Genomic DNA, 23,535 nt, shown 5'->3' on the forward strand with positions numbered 1-23,535 from the left:
CATGACGGCGACTTCTTGAAATGTTATCACCACTGCTGAATATTTAAGCGCTGACCAAAAAACTCAAGTGTGAAGCAAAAAGAAAAAGGAAAATGCAAGGCAGACCACAGGGGAAAGGAAAATATATATCTGATTTTCCATGTTACTGCGGATCGATATTGCAATCACGATCTGAGCGTCTCCTTTTTCTCAAGCTCGAAATTGCTATGCTAATGCTAAGTAGTAGTAGGACAGAGATAGTATTGATCATAAATGCATTACCGCATGCAAATTAGGGAAATACAAAATCCAAAATTAGCGTATATTACTGCTGATCGATAGTTGTGTTGCTTTCACTTTATCATCATGTTGAGATTTCTATGGGTCTCCTTCCACCATTTAATTGTGGGTTAATACTGCCAAAAACTCTAAACTGGTATACTTATAACAAATTTACCCCAAACTAATTTTTTGATTACGAAAAATCTCAAACTGGTACACCTGTGACAAATTTACCCCAAACTAATTTTTTGATCACCAAAAACCCCAAACCGGTACACTTGTAACAAATTTACTCACAGTTAAATTGGATTAATATCACGAAAAATCACAAATTGGCTAACCTGTAAAATCCTAAATTGATACACCCATCAACTGTCACGTGTCATCCAACTTAGTGGAGGGTAAATTTATCACAAATGTATTAATTTGAGATTTTTAATGATCAAAAAATTAATTTAAAATAAATTTATCAAAAGTATATCAGTTTAAGATTTTTTCTGGGATTACTCCTTTAATGGTATTGACCAACCAGCAGTACTAGCAGAGGTCTGTTCACCTCTTTTATTTTTATTGCTTCTTCGGACTTGACTTGACTTGACTTTTGCCCCCTGTCAAATGTTCTTTCCTACATAGGTAAGTTAAGATGACATCACCCACCCGAGCAGGCACAGGCAGAGCACGGACCGCACGATCTCCAACTGGTAGCCGGCGAACCTATGCTGCCTGAAGTAGAACCACCGGTCACCGCTGTACTTGTGCCGGATCACCAATCTCACCGCCCTGGAGAAAGCAAAAAAATGAAAAATCAACATGACACGCTGATTACACAACAGCACAACATCAAAATGCTAAACATTCACTTTGGGCATACAAAAATCCTAAACTTTCACATGGACAGATCTTGTGAATCTAGGCCAGATTGCGGAGAGAGAGAATTGATGTCTTAGGCCCACATTTTGGAATCCAAAGCTGCTTTATGTCAATTGCATCTGATGCTTGGGTTTATCTTCGTTTCAAGCTGAAGGAGCAAAGGAAGTTACTTTTCTTTAGAAAGTTAAAATCAAGAGGGCGAGTACCAGCCACAGGCCAAAGGAAAAGAAATGGAAAAAAATAAAACAAGGGAAAAATTTTAAAAAATTAAAAAATTAAAAAAATCCGGCCATGCTGCGTAAGACAGCTGGAGTCCACGTCAACAATTTCCGGCCTAAATTGGTCGGATGGACTCAATTAATGCCAATGTTAAAAGGTTTATGACTAAATTGATCTAATTGAAAGGTTTAGGATTAAATTGGTACAAATGCAATAGGTTTATAATTTTTTTGATACTTTTTCCAATTTCTCGTAAAGTGGTTCTTTTTTTTTTTTGCTTCGGATATAATCACTCAAAATTTAAACGTGTGCCTCAATGCTTGTAGATGTATACAATATGATTAAATCAAATTTAATGTATGATAAATTCATCTTTTCTAATACACCAAAGTTTCACGCTATTTGCTATATACCCTCTCTCAAATTGGTTGGTATATGTATTTTAATATGATGAATGTTGGCACTTCAATCAAGTTATGATTGGTTAGTTATCGCAAGGGCGTTCGTAATGACACAAAAGAATAAATGTTGGTAACTCGTTAAATAGTTAGTAAACTTGAAAGTATAAAGAAATCTTGGTACTTTTTTTAAATCAAGCAAGATACTAAAATTAGTTTATATCTCCATGTGACGAATGTCGATATAGTTGGTAATTTCAATAAAAGTTTATAATTTTAAAAGTGTTGGTTTGTCATAAAAATACATATTGGTGCGTTATTAAAATAGTTTAAGGAGTGTTTTTTTTTTTTTTTTTTTTTTTTTGGTAAGGTAAGTATATATATAACTTTCTCAAAACTAGTTTAAGGAGTGTTGATACTTTTTAAAACCAAGATAAAATGTTACCAAATGATTAAAATATGTTGTTATCTTGACAAATGTTGGTATATCGGTCAAATTAAGATTGATAATTTCTAATAAAAATTAGTAACTTCCGCGGTGTTGGTAAGCCATAAAATATTAAAAATGATAGATTGTTAAAATAGTTGGTAATTTCTTACGTATGAATAAATGTTGATACTTGTCAAACTTGTTCATAAGTTATTAACGCGTTTAGCAACTTATCAATCACTTTTTCATTACTAGTGACTTTTAACATTTACCAAGCCTATCAGTGATACATTAACATGGAACTGCGTTCAGCTTTTAACTCCGTGAAATGTTAGTAACGTCCCAATGACTTAAGTTAAGGTTGAAGTTCTTTCTGTTTTTTTTTTAAACAAAAGAGGGAATAAAAGAGATGCGACAAGATTGCAACATGACAACATGAATCACGGCACTTCAATGATACCTCAAGTGTACCATATAAGATGACGGCATTTCATCATAATCAAGCACCAAAATATCGTGACACGTCTTAAAATTCATTTATGGCCTTACGACAAAACGTCATGACCAAGTGTAAAAGAAAAGCGAGGGTACGGTACACTAATATACATTAGAGATTCTGTGGGAATCAAGTGATGAAAGAGAACTTCCAAATTCGACTGGACCAAAAACTTAAAGGTCACAGGGCGTTCGCATCGAACATACATATGAGTTTGCCATCCAAGTTTTTGCTTTGAGTTTATGGACGGTCTCAAAGCTTCTTTACTAAAGAGAGAGAATTTGATGTCATGAGGCCCACACATCTCGGAATCTAAGTGCTGCTTTTGTGATGCTTCTTGGACAAGGATGGCACTTAAAATCTCTCGGACAAAGCAAGTTGCTTTATTCGGGAGTGGAAAAGAGCTAAAATCAGGTACATTAATGCTAGAGATTTTACTTTAGTCTTTCTTTGTTTTTTTTGTCAAGCTCAAGGAGATTTTTTTTTCTACTTTATATAAAATAATCTGGCAGTTTGTCAATAATCCTTGTTATAGCTCAACTCTTGAATTTTTTCTTTGAAGGGGATGTTTTGGGGGAATTAAGGGTAATTTATCTTAGATTAAGTCAACTTGGAAGGTGCGGGTCATTGAAAAACAAGAAATACATTCTGAAGAAGATGACTACACGTATATGACTCAAGTACGGCGCGTCTAGAGATGAACATGATTAATAAGCCTAACGTAGAATCAATATCTTTTTGAACCGACTGTCCTTACATCATGTTGGATTCGAGAGCTTCCTCTTGAAACTCAAAAGGGAAGATTGATAGCGAGAGAAAAAGCGTGACATTCCGAATTTCGATCCATTTTTGAAATTTATAAAATGTGCATTTCGTCAGTGCGCTTATAGTTAAATCTCGCCCAGAACTGATCACTCTCAGGTTATTTTAAATTTGAGATTTCGCTAAAATTGCATTCGATCGAATTTGGCCGTTATTTAGATTCCAAACTTGGATGTCGAATTTCTCGGAGTTTCGTGACGAATTTAATTTAACGGTGTCGATATTAACGTGGCCAGCGTCGAGATTGCCCAGTATAGTCGGAAAGTGAAATTTGGACCGAGTGCGAATTTTGACCAGTGTACCTCCCTCTTGGTGTATTTTATTTAGTGTCTTTTAGCCTTTTCCTTATTTTAAATAAGGATTTTTGGTGGCCGTTAGATCAGTCCGCGAGATCGAATCGTGACCGTTGGATCGCACTCGATTAAGAGATTTGACTTTTCTCTCTCTCTGCCGAGCGCCCACCCCCCACCCCCCCAGTCACGTCCCCTCCCCTCTGTCTCTGCATGGCTGTCCCCCCCCTCCTCTTTTCTTTTTTCTTCTGGTCCGGCAGAGCTTCACCCTCCCTTCCGCGCGCACGCTTCCTGCCCGACGCCCAGCCACCGCACGTCGCCGTCCGGTCGCCGCGCGCCGTCCACATGGACCGCCAGTTCCGCTGCTGCTCCGTCGCCGCCCGTCTCACCACCTCGCCGGACTCCCCTCTTCGTCCCTCCCTTCCCTGTGCGCGCGCGACCAGCCCAGCCGCGCCGAAGCTGCTGCCGCCGCGTCAGTCTCCCCAGGTTGCCACCGCTGCTGCTTCTTGCCGCGCTGCCACCGCCAGCACCACCCCGTCGCCCCTACAACTTTCCCCCCTTCCCTCTCTCCTTCCCGAGCTTCAGCCCCCGTCCGAGCCGCCGTTCGCAGCGCCAGCCGCTTGCCGGCATTTACGCCGCTGCTGCATTTGCTTCCCCACCGCTCGTCGCGCATACGACTCCACGCCCGCCCGTCGCGACCGCCGACCGCCGTCACCGCCCGTGAGCCGCCGAGCGCCCACCTTCCCCTGCCACTTTGCCTTCACGGAGTCCACTGACCAGGAGCACCACTTGTGCCCGTACAGGCGGGCCGGGCTGCCCATTGCTCGTCGATCGCCGCCCGGTGCCTCGCTCGTCCAGCCCGACCACGGCGCCCGGCCACTCGCCCGTCCCGGTAGGGCCGCTGCTCGCCCGGCTCGTCGGCCGTGTCGCCCGTCGCGCCCGGCCGCTTCTGCTTTGTGGCCCGGCCCATTTCGCACGTAGTCCGGCCCGCTCGCCGTCCATCGCCCGGCCGCTCGCCCGTCGCCGGCCGCTTGCCCAAACGCCTATACGACCGAGCGCCCCGGCCGTGGCCGAGGACCGTGCCGAGGGCTGTGCCGAGGCCTTGCCGGCTAGCCGGCCGCTGTGCCGACGTGCGCGCCGAGTTCGCCGCTGCTCTGACCGGCCTTTTTGCTGCCCTTTGCTTGGCCTTGGACTTAGGTAAGTGACTCCCTAAACCTCATCTAGTACATTGGGTATTATTAGATTTGTTTAGCGGTTGATTAGTATTGGTTTAGTGGCTAAGTTAAGGGCCGGTTTGAGGATTGCATGTGACAAGTTTTTAGGCTTTATTGTGGTGATTTTTGGAGTCAATTGGTGGTTGTTTGTGGCTGATTATGATGGGTTTGATGGCTGGTTTGATGGCAGTTTAGATGGCCAAATGTTGGTTAATTTATGGCTTGGAATGTGAGTGAAGTGTGATAAGTTGGTGAGCGCGTGTATGGCCAGTTTGCCGTGGTGCTTGAGAGCGACGTTGATGCTTGAGTGTGGCCGACTTGAATGTCGGATTGGTGGGTTAATGTTGGAAGCTCATGACTTAAATTTGGGTTTGTGCAATGTGCCAGAATGATGGTCGTGTTATCTGATTGATGTGAATTTGATTGAATTGTGTGGCGTGTGTGCCTGTGAGAATGAGCCTGAGGCGTGTTTGCGGGGGCTGTGGGAGGAAAGTTAGACCTTAGGCGTGTTTACGTGGGTCATTGGAGAAAGTTGAGCTTGAGGCGTGTTTACGCGGGCTGTGAGAAGGAACCTGAGGCGTGTTTACGCTGGTTGTGAGAATAGGCCTGAGGCGTGTTGACGCGGGCTGTGAGAAAGGACCTGAGGCGTGTTGACGCGGGTCGTGGATAGTTGGATGGGCACGCATGTGGAATGTGCTTGATTGAATTGAGTGAATGTACGTGTGTATGATGATCGGGTGATTGTGATATGTACATTGGGTGTTATTGTATCATGGTAGTTTGACTAATATGCAGGGTTGGCACGTGATTCGTGGCGAGGTAAGAATGTGTGTGTGAATTCTAGCACGTCGATTGTTAGATGGCACGTTGAGACGCGTCTGAGTACGCATTGGCCTAGGTGGAGTCTAGATTGTCTACTTATTGAGATTTATCTCATCCGCCATTGTTAAACACTTTCAGGTTTGGAGTGACGGATAATCGCCACGTGCGGTTCAAAGACCGGGAGTGACGTTGGGCATGTGATGCTTCATTTCATCTCTTGGATGCGCCCTTTGTCACGCCCCGTACCCTACGAAGCGCTAACATCCCTACCTTAGTCGATTGCAGTGCGACGCTCCCAGGAAGCATCGCCGACCCAACGCCCAATCAGAGATCAAACACATGCAGAAGCACGTATATAAATATATATATACACCCTGACAATAAAACACATGAGACCAAGGTAGTACATTAAGTAAACAGCACCTCTGAAAATATGTATACTAGTATTACCATAGGAAACTTTTTACACAAATCATTTAGACAAAAGTAGAGGAAACACACAGTCAGCAGCCACTCAGTCAAAAGGGGTCAATGAAAAACACTTCGGCTCCTCAGCTTCCTCGACCATGGCTGCAGGTCCGTCCCCACAAGGGTGCACACTAGATGACCTCTGGATGAACTGCGATATACCAAAAAGAGGCGCTTTCCTCGGCATCCTACGGCTGGGGGTCTGAAAAGTTTCGGTTTACACAACCGTGAGACGAATCTCAGTGAGTTCAACCCCTAAACCTAGGCTAGGCTAGCATGCAATCTCCTGACCGGAAATGAATATTTGAAACCATAATGCAACAACAATCAAATAATTCTCCGACCCTGCAGGTTAGGCAGTTCAATATATAATAATCACGGCACGTACGTGGCACATATTATCACACGTACGCCAATCACATGCTCATGCACCGAGGCTCACACACTCGCATGCCAGTCCATGCATGTTCATGCATGCAAATGTCGTCGACATGTCACGTGTATTTCCCGGCCCACTGGCCCACACTGGCACACTGGCAATCGCCCAATTTATTATTTATTACGACTCGAGTCATCAATTTTTCACGGCCCGGTGCATCTAGCCTGCTTCAAAGTGCATGAGGCGCAGCAACCGATCTGGCCCAGTGTCTCTAGCCTGCTTCAAAGTGCATGAGGCGCAACACTGTTCTCCTTGCGAACCGTAGCCTCGCTTCAAAGTGCATGAGGATGGTCGCCTTCCGGACGTACCGGGCATCGCCCCGCTTCAAAGTGCATGAGGACGGTATCGACCCGAAGGTCATGACCCAAAGGTCCTTAGGTGATCACACAACTCATTATTATCTCGAACCCAGCGTATAACGCTCAGGGTATTTTAGGTGATCACATGCTCATGGCGTACACGCATTCTCGCACAATTTCATCACATGCCTCACTCTTGGCATACGCAATGCGTGTCCATGTTATGCAATGCAATGCACCACGAGCACCAATATAATTCAGACACCCAATGTCACAACACGTGCTTAATTGGCCCAATTAATACCGTGTGGCCTAACGTGCGATTCACAAATCAGTAAATCATTGTAAACCGGACAATGGCCAATCGCACTCCATAAAATCAGCCACACCACATACGACATAGCAAGATTTAAATCAACCACAATTGACGTACAATCAGTCAACCCGGACATACCCGGTAATTTTCCAACGGGCTCCTAAATTGGTTATTTAATCCAATTAATCTCCACAATTAATTCTCATTAATCCACTAAATTTCCCAATGATAATTTCTACCAATCCGTCCTCAACCCAGTCTGAAATACACACTGATACCATCTAAGCCAGTCTAAATTGTACCGATAATACCTAAACCAGTCCAGAAAAACGCACTAACAGTCCTAATCCGGGTTTAGGAATTTTACTCACTTAATTCAAGATCACGACGACGAGGAACGGCGGCCGATCACTGATGAACAGTGAAACCGGCGGCGGAATTCCCAGGGGCGCGTACTGTTCACGCTGCACTGTTCACTCGCACTGTTCACGGTGGTGCTGTTCACGGGGGTACTGTTCACAGCGACTGTTCACCGCGGTAAGGACTTGTACGGACGGGCGGAAAACGGTGGCCGGCGAAGTGCCGGTGACGGCCGCGACGGCCGTACGGTCGAGATGAACAGTGATCCGTACGGACGCGATGAACAGTCATACGGACACTGTACGGACAGGGCTGGATGGCAACGCACGGCGAGGCTGGACGGCTGGGTGGTGACGGAACAGCGATCGGATCTCCGGCGAAGCTCCGGCGGTCCTATTTGCAGAACGGGAAAGAGAGAGAAAGAGGGAAAAAGAGAGAGAAAGAGAGAGAGAAAAGGGCTGGACAGGGGCGAGGCTGAAGCTGGGGGACTATGTGGTCGACGCGGGGCACGGCGGTCGGCGCAGACTCCGGTGGCGGCGGCAAACTCCGGCGAAGCCAAACCAAGAGAGAAAATGGAGAAAAAGAGAGGAAAATGGAAGAGAAGCTGATGGTGGGGGCTGGTTCTGCCGTGAGGGAGGGCTGAGGAGAGAGAAAACAGTCCAACTTGATCAAATAAAGCAGCCCAAAGTGCCACGTGTCGCCGATCCGTGAAAAATGACCAAAGCGCCCCTAATCTAACGGTTCTAAAGAGATAGGCTTAAATAATTGAGGGGCAATTGGGTCTTTGGTGCCAATAATGCAGCTGATAACCACAGTTACTTATCCCAAAAATTTCCCAAAAACTCGGACCCGAAAACGGCCCAGGGGCAAAACCGTCATTTTTCCGGTCCCGGGGTGAAATTCCAATTTTCGCACATACGTGTTCCATATGTGCGTGGCCAACATAATATGGCGTCGGATTCGCGAAATTCACTTTCTAAGCCCTCAAAAATCGACTGCGAAGTTTCGGGAATAAAATAATATTATTTTTCCAATTTTTGTCGAAATTCCAATTTTTGACCAAAACCACTCTAAATGTGCGTGGTCACCCCAAAATGATCTTGGCCGCGAAAAATAACCTCAAACGGCCTCCGAATCCAGCCTCGGTGCCCACAAGGGCAAAACCGTAATTTTTCACCCCCGGACCGAAATTCCACTTTTTACTCGTACTAACTCCGAACGTGTGTGGCCAGCGTAATATGACGTCAGATTCCCAAAAATAGTCTCTTAAGCTTTCGAAAATCGACATCGAAATCCGGGCCCAATTTCGTGATCAAAACTCGCTCGAGTTTCAATTTCAGGGTCTCTGGCTAACGGGCGGCTGTTTAGGACATACGCGTATCGACCTAGGGTTATTCGAATTACGACGGTCCCGATCATTGAGAGAATGAGAAATTATCATTAGTTCCAAAGATCACGATCGTTAGGTTCAGGTTCAGGACTGGTTGGCCACGTGCACTTTCGATCTTGCAGAATCACCTGCGATCCGATTGTACATCGTTGGCCTTGGCCAAACCAAATCCATCACCTTTCCTAAGATCGGCCCACGTTGGCCCAAAATATTCACTCATCGTATCTCGAGATCGGTGTCCCGTTCCACCTGTCGAGTCCCCGGTCCACGACCGTTTCCTAGTTAGCCATACCCCATTGGTTAGTATCTCGAGAGTGATCGCCTCCGGGCGAGACTTACTAAAATGAAATGCGAAATATTGTCAATTTTATTGATCCCGGAATTACGTCGAAATTCGGGCTGTTACACCCTTTTTGTAGAGTGAAGTAGGCTACCCAACCACCACCCCTTTTTGATAAATGTGGTTTGAAGTTAGTAGTCTAGATTGAATGTTTAGATTGAATGTTGTAAGTAACTGTCAGTTAATATTATGCATTTACTGATTTGTGCAAGTGCTACCCCCTTGTCTTAATTCTTGTCTGGGTGTTTTATAAATCGTTTCCGCTTGCGCTTTTGATTGACGTTTGTTTGGGTCGGCGACGTGTCCTGGGACGTCGCGTTCAATACGACCTTTGAGGGGTGTCGCGAGCCCGTTGGGATTCGGAGCGTGACAAAAAGAATACATTTTTGTGCATAAAGAAAAAGTTTTTCGTTTATATCATGGGTATTCGAACTTTGCGAGTCGACTAACTTTTATGGATATATGCAAATTGTCCTCTTAGCATATGGTACATGTGGATATGAACATGATTAACAAGTCAATGTAAAATCATTATCCTTTTGAATTAACTTTCTTTCTAGCCGATTGGCTTTGAGATTCGTCTTAAAATTGATTGGTAAGGAGAGAAAGAGAATTCATCCTTCTACATAAATTAATTTTTCTTTTTATAACATGCGTATTCGAACCTTGCGACTTGATTAATTATCACGAATACACACAAACCGCCTGTCCACGCGTATCAGGCAGGGCTCCTCCATAAGGTGCCAAGCATGCCCCCTGAAGGTAATATGAGTGGTTGATGTTGTAATTTGAATGCAGGATTTACTAGATCTAAATCAATTGATTGACTAATCAACTATCCATTAAGGCTAGTCGTCTGGATTTCTAGCTAGGATAGAATTGGATATAATATAATATGAAATTCAAGAATTTTGCTATATCCTATCCATGGTGAATCATAGTAATAGAGCCGGATGTTTTCAGATCCTATCATGTCCATTATTTGGTATTTACGACATATAAATGTAAATGAACTTGAAAATGTACAAAAAAAGATTGTAAAAATCTCTAAAAATTCACTGCCAAATCTAGTAACAGAGAGAAAATATGATCATTTACTTTTGCGATTATGAAAAGTATAATGCTTTGACTCTCTCGCTAATTTCGTGAAACTTCAACATGAACCAAAAAGTTACGGAGGAAAATAAGTTTTGACTCTATTGTTGCTTTCATGGACTTTTGACGTGAACATGACTCGACATTTTTGTGAAGCTTTGACATGAATTAAAAACTACGAAGGAGTCATGAAGCTTTAACGTAAACAACAAAGGAGAAGGAGACGGAGAGAGTAAGTTTTTTTTTTTTTTAATATCATTGCCCCTCATTCTTCGAGAATTAGAAAGATCCTTTTCAAGTTTGAATTTGTTCATTTAAAATCCAAGCTTTTTTACTTCATTTTTATTTACTTATTTTTTAATTATTTTTCCATCTCCTTTTTTATTTTTTTATTCCCTTCCATCATTCCTTAATAAAGGTTGTTTTCAAATAATAAAATATTCTATTATACCTAAAATATGTAATAATATAGATACTAAATATATATATATCAATATATATATATATATATATATCCAATAGAAAGAAATTCAAACATATAAATAAAAATGAAATTTTGTTGTTATTTTGAATTTTCTTATTTATATTAGAATTCAAATATTATTTATATTTTATTATTATTTTAGTTTTATTATCTAAGAAATTTGTTATTCGAGAAAAATAGCTTTTATATTATCAATATAAAAAATCCTATCCATTTTTATCGCACCTCCCAATAGGATAATTTTATCCAGGCTATATCCGACTTTATCCTGTTTTGTACAAGAACCAAATACAAGATTGAATAAATATTAAAGTTAATACCATGAAAAACCCTAAACTGGTACACATGTGATAGATTTACCTCGAATTAATTTTTTGATCACCAAAAACCCTAAATCGGTGATTTACCCTAAACTAATTTTTGACCACCAAAAATCCAAAACTGGTACCCTTGTGACAAATTTACTCTCCGTAAAATTGGATTAATACCATGAAAAATCACAAATTGGTAAACATGTGACAAATGGAGGGGTAAAACCCAAAACTGATACACCCGTCAACTGTTTTTTTTTTTTTTATAACAACACCCGTCAACTGTTACGTGTCATCCAACTCAACAATTTAACGGTAAAATTTAATAGAAACTAACGGAGGGTAAATTTATCACATGTATACTAATTTGGGGTTTTTTGTGGTCAAAAAATTAATTTGGGATAAAATTATCACAAATGTACTAGTTCAGGATTTTTCATGTTATTAACCCTAAATATTATCGTATCCTGGTGGTGGGTCCTGCGCTAGCGTCACCCCGGGTTTACCTCTCCGGCTGTCGGCCGTGCGGGGGGTTCCCGGGTTACCAAAAAAAAAAAAATATTATCGTATCCTGATTATCAAACGTAGCCTAAAGGTTGAATAAATCAAAGGTTTCAAGCAATCAGTCTCGAGATAATGATAAATTCAAGAAGAACAAGAAATAACATACCTTACCAGTTACAACATAAGCAAGTAACCAGAATGTGCACATATTTACCAGTACCCACAAACATACTTGAGTTGTGACAACAGTACATTAATCAAGGATGTTTTTTTCCCCGTTTAAACATAGGAAACTGATAGCCAAAACCCCACCTACCAACTTCAGTTTTTGGGTCGAAAAGCAAAACCCTTGACGACTAGCCCATGTTTCCAAATAGAACTGGTTTCGGATATAGAAAATCTGATTTCTCCGATATTTTTGGATGACGTCGTGAATTCGCCCATCAAAATGTTTATCCACTTTCCTCGGGGCTTGTTCTGCAAATCCTCCATGCGTTCCATCTTCGACTCATCCGGTAAAACAATGCCTAACTTCACGGGAATGCGCCAACCCTGACTTGACTCAGTCATTAATGCAACCAACGAGACTTCATATAAGGTATTCGGAGAGAGCATGACCGTTCAGAACTTCCCAAGGATAAACAGCCAGCAAACATTTCTCAGTACAGCTACCTCAACATCCACATTACTGTGAACATTGAAATTGAATGTCAGGAGTTGGACGTTTGCAGAAGAAGAATTGCTAATGTGTTCATTCCCCTGTCAAATTAGACGATGAAATAAATCAAAAGACAAATAGCTACACATGAATTGATCTGATAGATTTTCCCAGTGCAGATCATATTTGCATATTAAGTGCATACCGGAATGAAGGGACAATTGTGTTGCAAGTGGAATAGAATAGCGAGGAATGAGATAATCAAGAAACCGCTCACGAAATGAAATATTAAATGGGATCTGAAGAATGCTAAATGGTCTCTAATACTACATTATAATGTCCAAGCTAATTTGAATAATGGATGGAAGGAGACTACATATATGTAAAGCTCATTATACCCCATATAAAGATTCAAGAAATGCACTTCAACAATCAATTTAGTTAGCTTAGTTCATTTTCACCTCAGTGAAATAAGTTTTGGGTTCGACACTTTGCCGGTTATCGTTCCTGTTCCGATTGTCTGCGTTAATGAATGAAATTGTCTCTTTTCGACAAAAAAAGAAAGTCGCCTTTGTTAAGAGGCATTTATTAAGTAGCCAATGAAACAGAACCCCTGATGGCATAGTTCATAGGTTCAATTGTTTGAACTTTCAAACGAAAATGAGTTTAACTAGGAATGTTGGTAAGTCTAGAGCCTCGACCCTATTGTCTCTACAATGAGGTATATTGGTCTTAGGACGGTTCCTAACAACCTTCATGACTAACAGGGTTGGCTCCCTGCATTTAGTGCAGAAAGGAACACCAAATAGACAAACTAAAACACTAATTACTAACTGCATAACGGGAGGGATGGTAAGTTTATCAGCTGATCTCCTTATCATTCAACGATATTGAAAATATATCAGAAACAATTGCATGCTCGAAAGGCTAGTTTTGAAGGGAATAAGAGCATGGGACATCGTCGGAAAAGATACTTGAAACTTGAAATTTGCTCTTGTGATTTGCATCTCAACTTCCTATTCCATTTGACCAAAAAAAAAAACTTCCTATTCCTTTTTAATGATGTCTAGAGTCACTTTATTATTCTAAACTGAAAGGCTAAAAATCTTGGCTCCTTGATCGTCTCAAAGTGGTGGATAGATTCTATTTTTTAGGGTACCTCGATCCGTAATGCTGAGAATGTCGAATTTAACAATTAAGCATTAAGGAAACATGTGTCGAGATCCTATGTACAACGTGGATTGGAGCTCAGTAAAAGAATAGAAGATTGGTGTCCCTCTCAAAACACTCCACTACCGGTTAAAAGGCGGAAACGATAATAGCCTCCATATGATCAACAATCTGTCATAAATTGTTAATTACACATGCCCGTGAATTTTCTTATACGGTTCATTGACCAATTTCCAGAACTGAAACATCCACACTTTTTCAATTGTAATTTGTGTACTTCAAAATTTTGCACAGGTTGCTTCCACGCGAACATAAATTTTTCAAATGAAGCAGCGAGGAGCTAAAAATAAACTACAAGTCATTGCAGCCTACGACCTGACCGGGCACAGGAGGTGATTTCGCTTTATTTTGTCCAAGATAAATACAAATCGATAATAACGAGTATATCAAATGTTTTTTTTTTCTTTTTTAGCAGAACTTTTCTTGAGAAATGGTGATCTTTTTTTTTTTTTCTGAGTATTGTCTCTTACCCGGCCTCTTTGACGGTCGTCCATAGCCAGTACTCGGGGGTGTCGCTCCATGTAATTTCAAGCTCCCTCGCAACCACCATGAAGCAATTCTTGTTCAGATCCCTGTCAACCAGTACTTCCGCAACCATGAAATGTCAAATTCTTTTGTACAATTTCAACATATATCAAATCTATATAAAAAGCTCTTTTTCTTTTTTTGTAGAATGAAGGTAAGAAAATCGTGCAAGAGAGAGAGACGCTCACTCTCTTCCCCTTTTGCAGAACCACTCCGTCGTAGAGCTGATCGCAGAGCTTGTCGAGAGGGAAAGTTTGACTGGGCACGTCAGAATCTTTCACAATAGCCACGTAATTGTGTGGAGGTCTTCTTGATCTTGCTTTCACTGTTTGATTAGGCTCCTGTGAGCCCATCTCTTTGGCTTCTTCAAGGATCTCGACTTCAACTTCCATGTCGGGAGGTGGCAAATGTTGCTGCTCCTCTTGGGGGTGTAAAGACTAAAGAGAGAGATAGAAAGAGAGATAGAGGAGCTACACAGGTTTCTTTATCCTAAATAATATTGATGGAGCCACTATTAATAGCTGTAAAAGTAGATATTCAAAAGTGAAGCGATGTTTTTTTCTAACAAAAAAAAAAAGTGAAGCCATGTTTTTTAGCTCCGTTTGTTTTTGGGAATATGAATAATTTGACAAATATATTTCTGAAAATAATAATTTGTATAGCTTAAAATAATTAATCAATAAAAAATATCTTCATTATCAATAACAATTCATGGCTAAACATTTTTCATTCACTTGTTTTTGTAAGCGATATAAGCAATCAAATCTTTTATTTTCCATGAAATAAGCGGAGCCTTTAATAGAAAATTTTATTTGTTAAACTCTTCATCAAAACTTGAAATGAGCATATTATGATGGCATTGTCGCGACCGAACTCCCGAGCCCTTTTTTATCGAACATGCAAAAAAAGGGGGGCTCGCCTGGTACGTGCTAAGTCTAGGTTCGGGACTTAACTCGGGCTCTCCCACGCCCATACCATATCGCGACTTAGGGTTTAGGTGTTTAACATGCAAGTGGTTTACATCAAGGAGTCGCCACTAATCGATTTGGGGTGGGTCGATTAGAAACCCAAATAGGGTGATGGGAGAATCACCCTATTCCTACGAACCAGAGATTAACTGAATTCGGGGACTTGGTTACACTAGTTAGATAACTAATGCCCTTTCGGCACCTTTCTACCCCGTTCATTTCAAAACATTTGTCGACAATTTGGATTGATTTTAGGACCTTTCTCCTAATATGTGAGGTGATCAAGCGAGTGCATAATCGGAACGATCAAGCAATCGTGAACACAAAGAATTCATGCAACCTAAGGTTCTAACCCTAACTAAGTCGAGATGACATTCAAAAACACAACATTCATGCAATTGTATTAAAAACATGCATAACAATACAACGGTAATAAAACTAACATGCAAATACTACCGCAGAACCTCGTGCTCGTCTAATTTAAATAAGACAAAAACTTACAAAATAATATCACATTAGATTAAAACAACAACAATATATCACATAAAATAATAAAAAAAAACTTTTTTTTTTTAAAAAATAATAAAAAATAAAAAATAAATAATAAAATACGAAATATTTTTTAAATAAAAAACAAATAAAAAAAGAAGAAAGAAAAGAAAAAAAAAACTTTTTTTTTTTTAAATTTTTTAAATTTTTTAAATTTTTTTTTTAAAGCAAGAAATAAAATAAAATAAAAATAAATAAAAATAAAAAAAAGGGATCCGGACGGGTCGAACCGACCGGGTCAACGGATCCGGCCCGGTCGTTGACTGGGTCGGATCGGCCGAACCGGTCAGTAGGACCGACCCGGTCAATCTGATCCGACCGGTCGTTGACCGGGTCGGATCAGGCCAACCGGGTCTACTGGATCGATTGGTCAACGGATCCGGCCGGTTGTTGACCTGGTCGGATCGATTGAACCGAAGTCGGTCGGACCGACCCGGGTCAACAGATCCGACCCGGGGCGTTGACCGGGTCGGGTCAACTGAACCGGGTCAGGCCGAACCGGTGGGAGCAGCCGCGGTCGAAGCCAAAAACGGCCTCTCACCGGCCGACCTGCACGGCGCCGCCCCCAAATCGGCCTCCCTGGGAGTAAAACCAAGCCTCTCCACTCCACCGGGTCACTGTCCGACCGCTGTTCACGGCCGGCGACCAAAACAAAACCGGTTTCATTGAGGACTTTGTCGAACGGATGGTGTGCGCTTCCAAAAACAACAAATCCCGACTGTGCCGGCGAACCGGAGGATTCAGCGAATCAACCTACCTTCGGTGAGGACACACGGACGGCGGGGGATGACGGTATGGGCCGGGATTCGCAGCAAACGGCCGGCGCGAGTCCCGCCATACCGAGCGAAAACAGAGCAAAACAGAGGCGGTTCGGGCCGGACTGAGAGCTCACCGTCGACGGCGCGTCTGGGGCTTTCCGGTTGATCGGGGGGCGACGGCGACGCGGCTGGGAACCTGCAAAAACCGACTTTCCCTTCTTTCTCTCTCAATTTTCTCTCTTTCTCTCTCAATTTTTCTCTCTCTGTTTCTCTCTCAATTTTGCCGACCGGGGCTCTCTCTCTCTCTCTGGCTATTTATAGCCGGCGACGACGGTGCCCCTCTGCTCCGTTACATACGCCTGTAATGACGATGAACAGACCGCCTACTCGGCACGCGACTTTCGCGGCCATTTAGGCCGTGCAGAGCGGTGGGATCGGGCCTGTGAGGCGCAGAGCGATTAACAGGAGCCGAGAGGGAGGAGGAGATAAGGGAAGCCGGGACAACGGGGAGAGACGGACCGGCAATTAATGCCGGTCCGCTGGGCGTGCTCTCTCGGCCTTCCTCCGGCCGATAGCGACGGCAGAGAGCGCGCGCCGCCTGCGCCGGCGTGACGTCGCGAACGAGGGAGAACAGGGCGAGAGCGACCGTGAGGGAAGAAGAAGAGGGTGGGGGCCGGAGCCGGCCCAAACCAAGGGGGAAGAAAAAAAAGAAAAAAAAAAGAATGGGCCGGGCCCGTGAGGGGGGGAAGAAAAGGAAAAGGAAAAGAAAGGGCCAGGGTCGGCCCAAACCCCATCCTACCAAATTTTTTTTTTTTTTTTTTTTTTTTGTTTAAAATTTAAGAAAATATGCTCTAATAGGCCCTATTAATGCACATATGCCTAATGTCTATATGCAATGCATTTAAATAGAAATATTTTTTTGTTTTAGGAATTAAAGAAAATTAATTCCTAAATTTTGTGCAATTAATTTTGGGCAAATTAAAAATAGGTGTCAACAGCTGCCCCTCTTTGAAGGTGAGCTCGCAGAGATTGAGCTCGCAGAGGTTACGTTCAAAGATAAAATGACACCTAAATTTGGCCCATGCATGTTCAATGAATGTTATTTTTGGTGAGACCGGAGTCCCATTTTTATGATGCGATATAAGATGATGCATGCTAAAGCAAGTAAAAACATACCTGGGGCTACTTACCTTGCCGAAGGGTAGAGTAATTCCAGATAGTTGATATTGTGTGTCGAGGACCCGAACCTGTCTTCGGTCGCCTTGACGAAAAAAAAATGGTTTGTCTAGGACCCGAACCTGTCTTCGGTCGCCTTGACGAGAATTGCTTTTGTCTAGGACCCGAACCTTTCTTCGGTCGCCTTGACTGGGGGAAATCGCTTGTCTAGGACCCGAAACTATCTTCGGTCGCCTTGACTGGATTTCATTTGTCTCGGACCCGAATCTACCTTCGGTTGCCTCGACTGGGGAAATCGCTTACCTAGGACCCGAACCTTTCTTCGGTCGCCTTGACTGGATTTCATTTTGTCTGTCCGGGACCCGAACCTTTCTTCGGTCGCCTTTGATCGATCTGGATTTTGTATGTCTAGGACCCGAACCTTTCTTCTGGTCGCCTTGATCGATCGGATTTTGCTTTACCAAAGTACCTGCATCATAAGGGGTACCTGAAAAGACTTGATGTGAACAGAGGGAGTTATTCCTGTGCTCAGGAGGGTGAACAAAGGGGCCAATCCAATGTTCAGTTGGTGAACAACGGGGTCACTCCGATGTTCAGAGGGTGAACAACGGGGTGACTCCGATGTTCAAAGGGTACCATAACAATCGTAGGTACATGGATTTTTGGAATCAGGCATGGGTAAAATGTACTTACCTGGGCACGTTCCTGCCTCTTAAGGGCGTGTCTCCTGTCAGACAATTTTTTTTTTTTTTTTTTTTGTGCAAAGACATACGTATTCATCGGAGAAATAGACAACTGAAGCTATTCTTGAATATCGTATGAAATATCTTGACCAGCTGGTCAAGATGCTTTTCTTTTTCAAAGAAACACCCTGTTTACCTTCCGGTAGTTTGAAAAGAAATCAATGAAATACCCGGGATTTCTTACCCGGAGGTTTGATGTATCATCTCGCTGAATACCCGACCTTTTTCGGGGCATCTCTTTTGTGATGATAATCGGGGCTTCTCCAAAGGTTCGAATTTGCGTGTTCTATCACCGAGGATTAGAACTTTGAGCTGCAAAAGCATGCCGTGTCAATTCCACTTGGGGAACAGAAGAAATTTTTTGTGACATCTTTGGAGACGCTCCAAAGGTCATATGTTCTTTGAGTCTTTGAAAATATTTTACCTGTCAAAGAGAGTTAGCGCAAACATGCATGCATTCATCAAGGATAGACAAGCTATGCTATTCCAGAATGCGCATTTGAAAATTCATGCATGATGATTTCGCCATGTTTGCATCACCAAACATCCACTGAGGGTCAATCAAGACAATATTCACTCGGGAGGTGGACTTCTCAAGATGCTGAACGAGGGATTCTCAGTAAGAAAGAACTTTCCACTCACTCTCGTTGAAAAGGGTTATTTGTCCCATCCATTAATGCGGGAACATCGAAAACACTCAATCTGACCGTTATCAGATCCGCAAGGGTCTGAGTTTTCTCGCAAGCGGTACGACGTCGCTAATCCGAGAGGTCTTCTTCAGGGTCGTAATGCAGCTTGGTCAATGGCTTAATGAAGGTGACTGCTCAAGTCAATGCCATGAAAGAAAATATTCTCGCAATCATCTCCGGGTTTACAAGTCAAGAACCCTGCAAAACGAGATAGAAATAATCTTGCTCGCACTTCCTCGAGCGTTGTTTATAAACATTTGAAATTCCACGTTAATTCAAGTGTCCTAGTCAGAAGAGATTTCCTGAGGGACGTAACGTGGGCTCGGTTCACAGTTGAGAAACGAAAGGATCGTTAGGCTCAAAAATGTGTGTAAGGGGTGAGAGTTGGTGATCATCTTGGCATTGTCACCAGCCTTTTTCTCCACCGTCGGGACTCTTTTGGAAAACTCCCTGGGTAATCCCTTGTTTTAGCTTCTTTGACAACTTTTTCTTGAGAAGCTTCAGCGTCCAAAGCATTTTCCCCTGGATACCATTCTATCTCGTGATGATATTTGTCAAGACAGAGTTCCTAAAGTAGGAATTTGTATCGAAGAAGAACTCGAGTTTAACCCTTCGGGGGTCGTCTTTTCATCGTTTTTCTTCTTCTCCTTTTTCTTTTCTTTGTTTTTTATTCATGGGCATTGGCCTTGCTTTTACCAGGCACACTGCTTTTTCATGCCCCTAGTTTTCAGCATTTTTTTGCTGCTCTTTTGGTATTGTCAGGACTAGCCTAAACAAGTTTGAGCAGAACAATGTTATTAGGCTCTTGGAGTCTTCATCTTGATTCGGTACTTTAGACCCTGATGCTCAAGCTGTGGTGACTTTTGCCTTGCCCCGGTGTAGGGGATGATCACCAACTGGGTTGGTACGAAATGAAATCGCCGGCTCAATTGGGCTAGCAAGGGATATAAGTGTATGGGATAGAAGAAGAACTGCTCTTCGTCATCCTAGGGCACTCAAATTATCGTGAGAGTTCACCTGTAATAATAACACTCAAAGATTAATGCAAATGAGAGCAAGAAAATTTCTATTCATCTTTTCACCTTGTGTGAGCTGATGCAGCTGATGATCATAGAAAATTTTAGATATTACAAACTCCTCATCCTTCTTGTCTTGCTCATCACTGTTATCAATAAGATGTTGGCATTTTGGACAAGCTTTAGTTTGCTGCTTCTCTCTTGACAAAGCCCTCTTAGCCTCGACTGCTCAGCCGTCGATGGTGTGCTTGTCTTGGAGGACTCGTCGAGGACCGCCGGATCCGTAAGGACGACAAGGCCGAAACCACGGGAGTAGTGATCGAAAGGGAGGGACGCTCGTCTTGCTCCCTCCGAATTTGAATTCTCCCGTGATGCCGATTTACCTCAAGTCGCCCCAATGTGGGGTGGTTCTTGACAGGGGTGATTTAAAAAGAACCTCCAAGTGTATGGGCTCAAATGGTCAAGCAAAGGATTAATGGTAGTGTATGGGCAGAAATGAACCGCCTCTCGTCATTTTCGCTACCGTACCTTATGCGAGAAATCTCTTTACCTTGTAGAAGTGAAACCTTTTTGCTCATCTTGCAAGGGTTTGGTACTTGAGAATGTGTTTAGGCTAAGGATTGCCTCTCATCATCCTGAGACACATCGTTCAATACATCGGAGCAGTTCGACACCATTCGTCGAATTGTCCAGATTTTCACAGGGAATTGGTGAATTAAACAGTAAAATTACCATGCGAAATTCTTTCCAAAAGACATGCAATGCACTTGGGGGAAGGTTAAGCATTTATTTGCTTTAACATGTTTCCTCCTTCTTTGATTCTTTCAACTCTTAAAGTTTTAAGGGAAAGAAATACTTACCTACGCTGTAGCAGCGACGAGGTAAACCTGTAAAGCAATAAGAAAGACCGTGTCAATGAACGGCTCTTTGAGGGAATAGGAATTGGGAACGATACAACATTACCCTTCGTGATTCCCCTCATTTAAGATTAAATTGACAACTCCTTGAGTTTTATCGGATGTTGATAATTCCCTTCTGACAAAAACAGGAGTTTATGTTAGAAATGAGATGATTGAGGGTAAATTGAGAACGATACAAATTACCCTTCTTCCATTTTGCCTTCAAAGCTAGCAGAGTCTTTTCTCCTCTTTACTTTGTTCAGCCTTCTTTGTCTCAGCCTGCTCCTCCATACTCTTGGTCACGAAGCTCGAATGAGATCCTCTATAATTAGAGATACTCCCGAATAGAGGGTTCTATTGTCAGCGCATGCTGTGTCAATGCGGTTCCAGCATGTTGAGGAGTTTCTTGTGGATGCTCTGATTCTAGACTGCAAGGCATGTGCAATTGCTTGCATGGAGAACTTCGCAGCAAAGCTAATCTCTGCTTTAAAGGTCTTTGACGAACATGGGCATGACTACCATCGATACTTCTGTGGTTGTCAGGATCTGCCTTGACGCCACTTTGTCATGTGCGAAATCCTTTCCGGTTAGATTTGCCACCAAGACTGTCCTTGTTAATAACTTTTCTGCCAATTCCCTTGTTATAAGTTGGGACACAGAAGTTATTTCAAGGATAGTACTTCTTCACAGCATCCGAGTTGACCGGGTTGGAGAATTGGCGTCCATCCATTTCAGTCAGAATCAAAGCTCCTCCCGGGAGTGTCTTTTTCACGACATAGGGACCCTTATAGTTAGGAGCGAACTTACCTCCAAGCTCAGGGGGTAGTGGTAGCACCTTTCTTAGGACAAGATCGCCTGCTTCAAAGTGTCTGGAGCGTACCTTCCGGTTGAACGATCTGGCTACCCTCTGTTGATAGCATTGTCCATGACAAAGAGCCTTCAATCGCTTTTCATCAATCATATTCATTGCTCCAATCTTTTGCCTTCCATCTCTCGCATCGACGTTTCATTTGGGACAATACCCGCAGTGAGGGGATTTCTACCTCAACAGGCAGGACTGCTTCCATGCCATATACCAAGGAAAAAGGGGTTGCCCCGGTGGAAGTCCGAATTGATGTTCGGTAAGCCATTAATGCGAAAGGCAATCTTTCATGCCAATTTCGGTAGTTCTCAAGCAGTTTTGGCTAAGATCTTTTGATGTTTTTGTTGGCAAACTTCAATCAGCTCCGTTCATTTGGGACGATAAGGAGACGAATTCGGATGGCGGATTTTGAATTCACCGAGTAAATCATCAACAATCTTGTTGTTCGATTTGTCCCATTATCTCGTAACTATGGCTCCAGGGACGCCATAGCGGGCGATTATATCCCGCTTGATGAATTTCATCACATTCCGAGCAGTGACATTGGCATATGACATAGCCTCGATCCACTTAGAAAAATAATCAATTGCGACCAAGATAAAGCGATGTCCATTTGATGCTTTCGGATTAATTGGGCCGATCACATCGATGCCCCACATTGAAAATGGCCATGGCTCAGATAACTGATGTAATTCAGTTGGTGGGGCATTTATCTTGTTTCCATGGATCTGACAACGGTAACAATTTCGAACGTGTCGGATGCAATCGCTTTCTAAGGAAAGCCAGTAATAACCTAGTCTTGTTATTTTCCTAGCCAACATGTGTCCATTCATGTGTGGACCGCATACTCCTTCATGCAATTCCTGCATAATTCGTGTTGCTTCAGTTGTATCGACGCACCTTAGCAAAATAGAATCATAGGACCTCTTGTACAAGCTTTCACCACTGACGAAGAACTTCGTCGCCATCTTCATTATGTACCTTCTGTCTGTAGAGCTAATCCCTTCAGGGAACTGCTGCTCCTTGATGTAATTCATGATATCGGAGTACCATGGTTTACCATCGGGTTCTTCAGTCAAAGTCATGCAATGGGCCGGTTTGGTTAGAACTTCAATTTTCAGAGGTTCTATTTCCAAACCATTGGTAACCTGCAACATGGATGATAGTGTAGCCAGTGCATCGGCGAATTGGTTATGAGATCTAGATAGGTAGTCAAACGAGATCTCGTTGAATTCTGAAACCAATTCCTCCAGATAGTCACGATAGGGTACTAGCTTAGTATCCCTGGTCTTCCATTCACCCACAGTCTGGAGTATAATTAAGGCAGAATCGTCGAACACTTTTAGCTTGGATATTTTCATATCAATTGCTGCTTGTAAACCGAGAATACATGCTTCATACTCGGCTATATTGTTGGTGCAAGGAAACACCAATTTCGCGGCCACAGGATAATGCTGCCCATCCGGGGATATCAAGACCGCCCCAAGGTGCCGAGCAGCGCACGGGTTTATCGCTCCATCGAAAAACATGGTCCATGTGTGTTCCTCCGTTGATAAAATGCGATCATCCGGGAAGACCATCCTCATGCGTTTCCCCAGTGGCATTCAGCCAAAGATATCGCGATCACCCGGCCT

At 42.8% G+C, this 23,535-nt stretch overlaps 1 pseudogene; it reads right to left on the reverse strand.

The window, feature by feature from the left end:
* Positions 1-11,968: 11,968 nt before the first annotated feature.
* On the reverse strand, positions 11,969-14,703 carry LOC115665168 (uncharacterized protein PHLOEM PROTEIN 2-LIKE A4-like; annotated as a pseudogene).
* Positions 14,704-23,535: the final 8,832 nt, after the last annotated feature.

Source organism: Syzygium oleosum, unplaced genomic scaffold, assembly GCF_021117445.2.
Source record: "Syzygium oleosum isolate NSW1041296 unplaced genomic scaffold, Sole_v2.1 Sole_v2.51, whole genome shotgun sequence".
Taxonomy (NCBI): Eukaryota; Viridiplantae; Streptophyta; class Magnoliopsida; order Myrtales; family Myrtaceae; genus Syzygium; species Syzygium oleosum.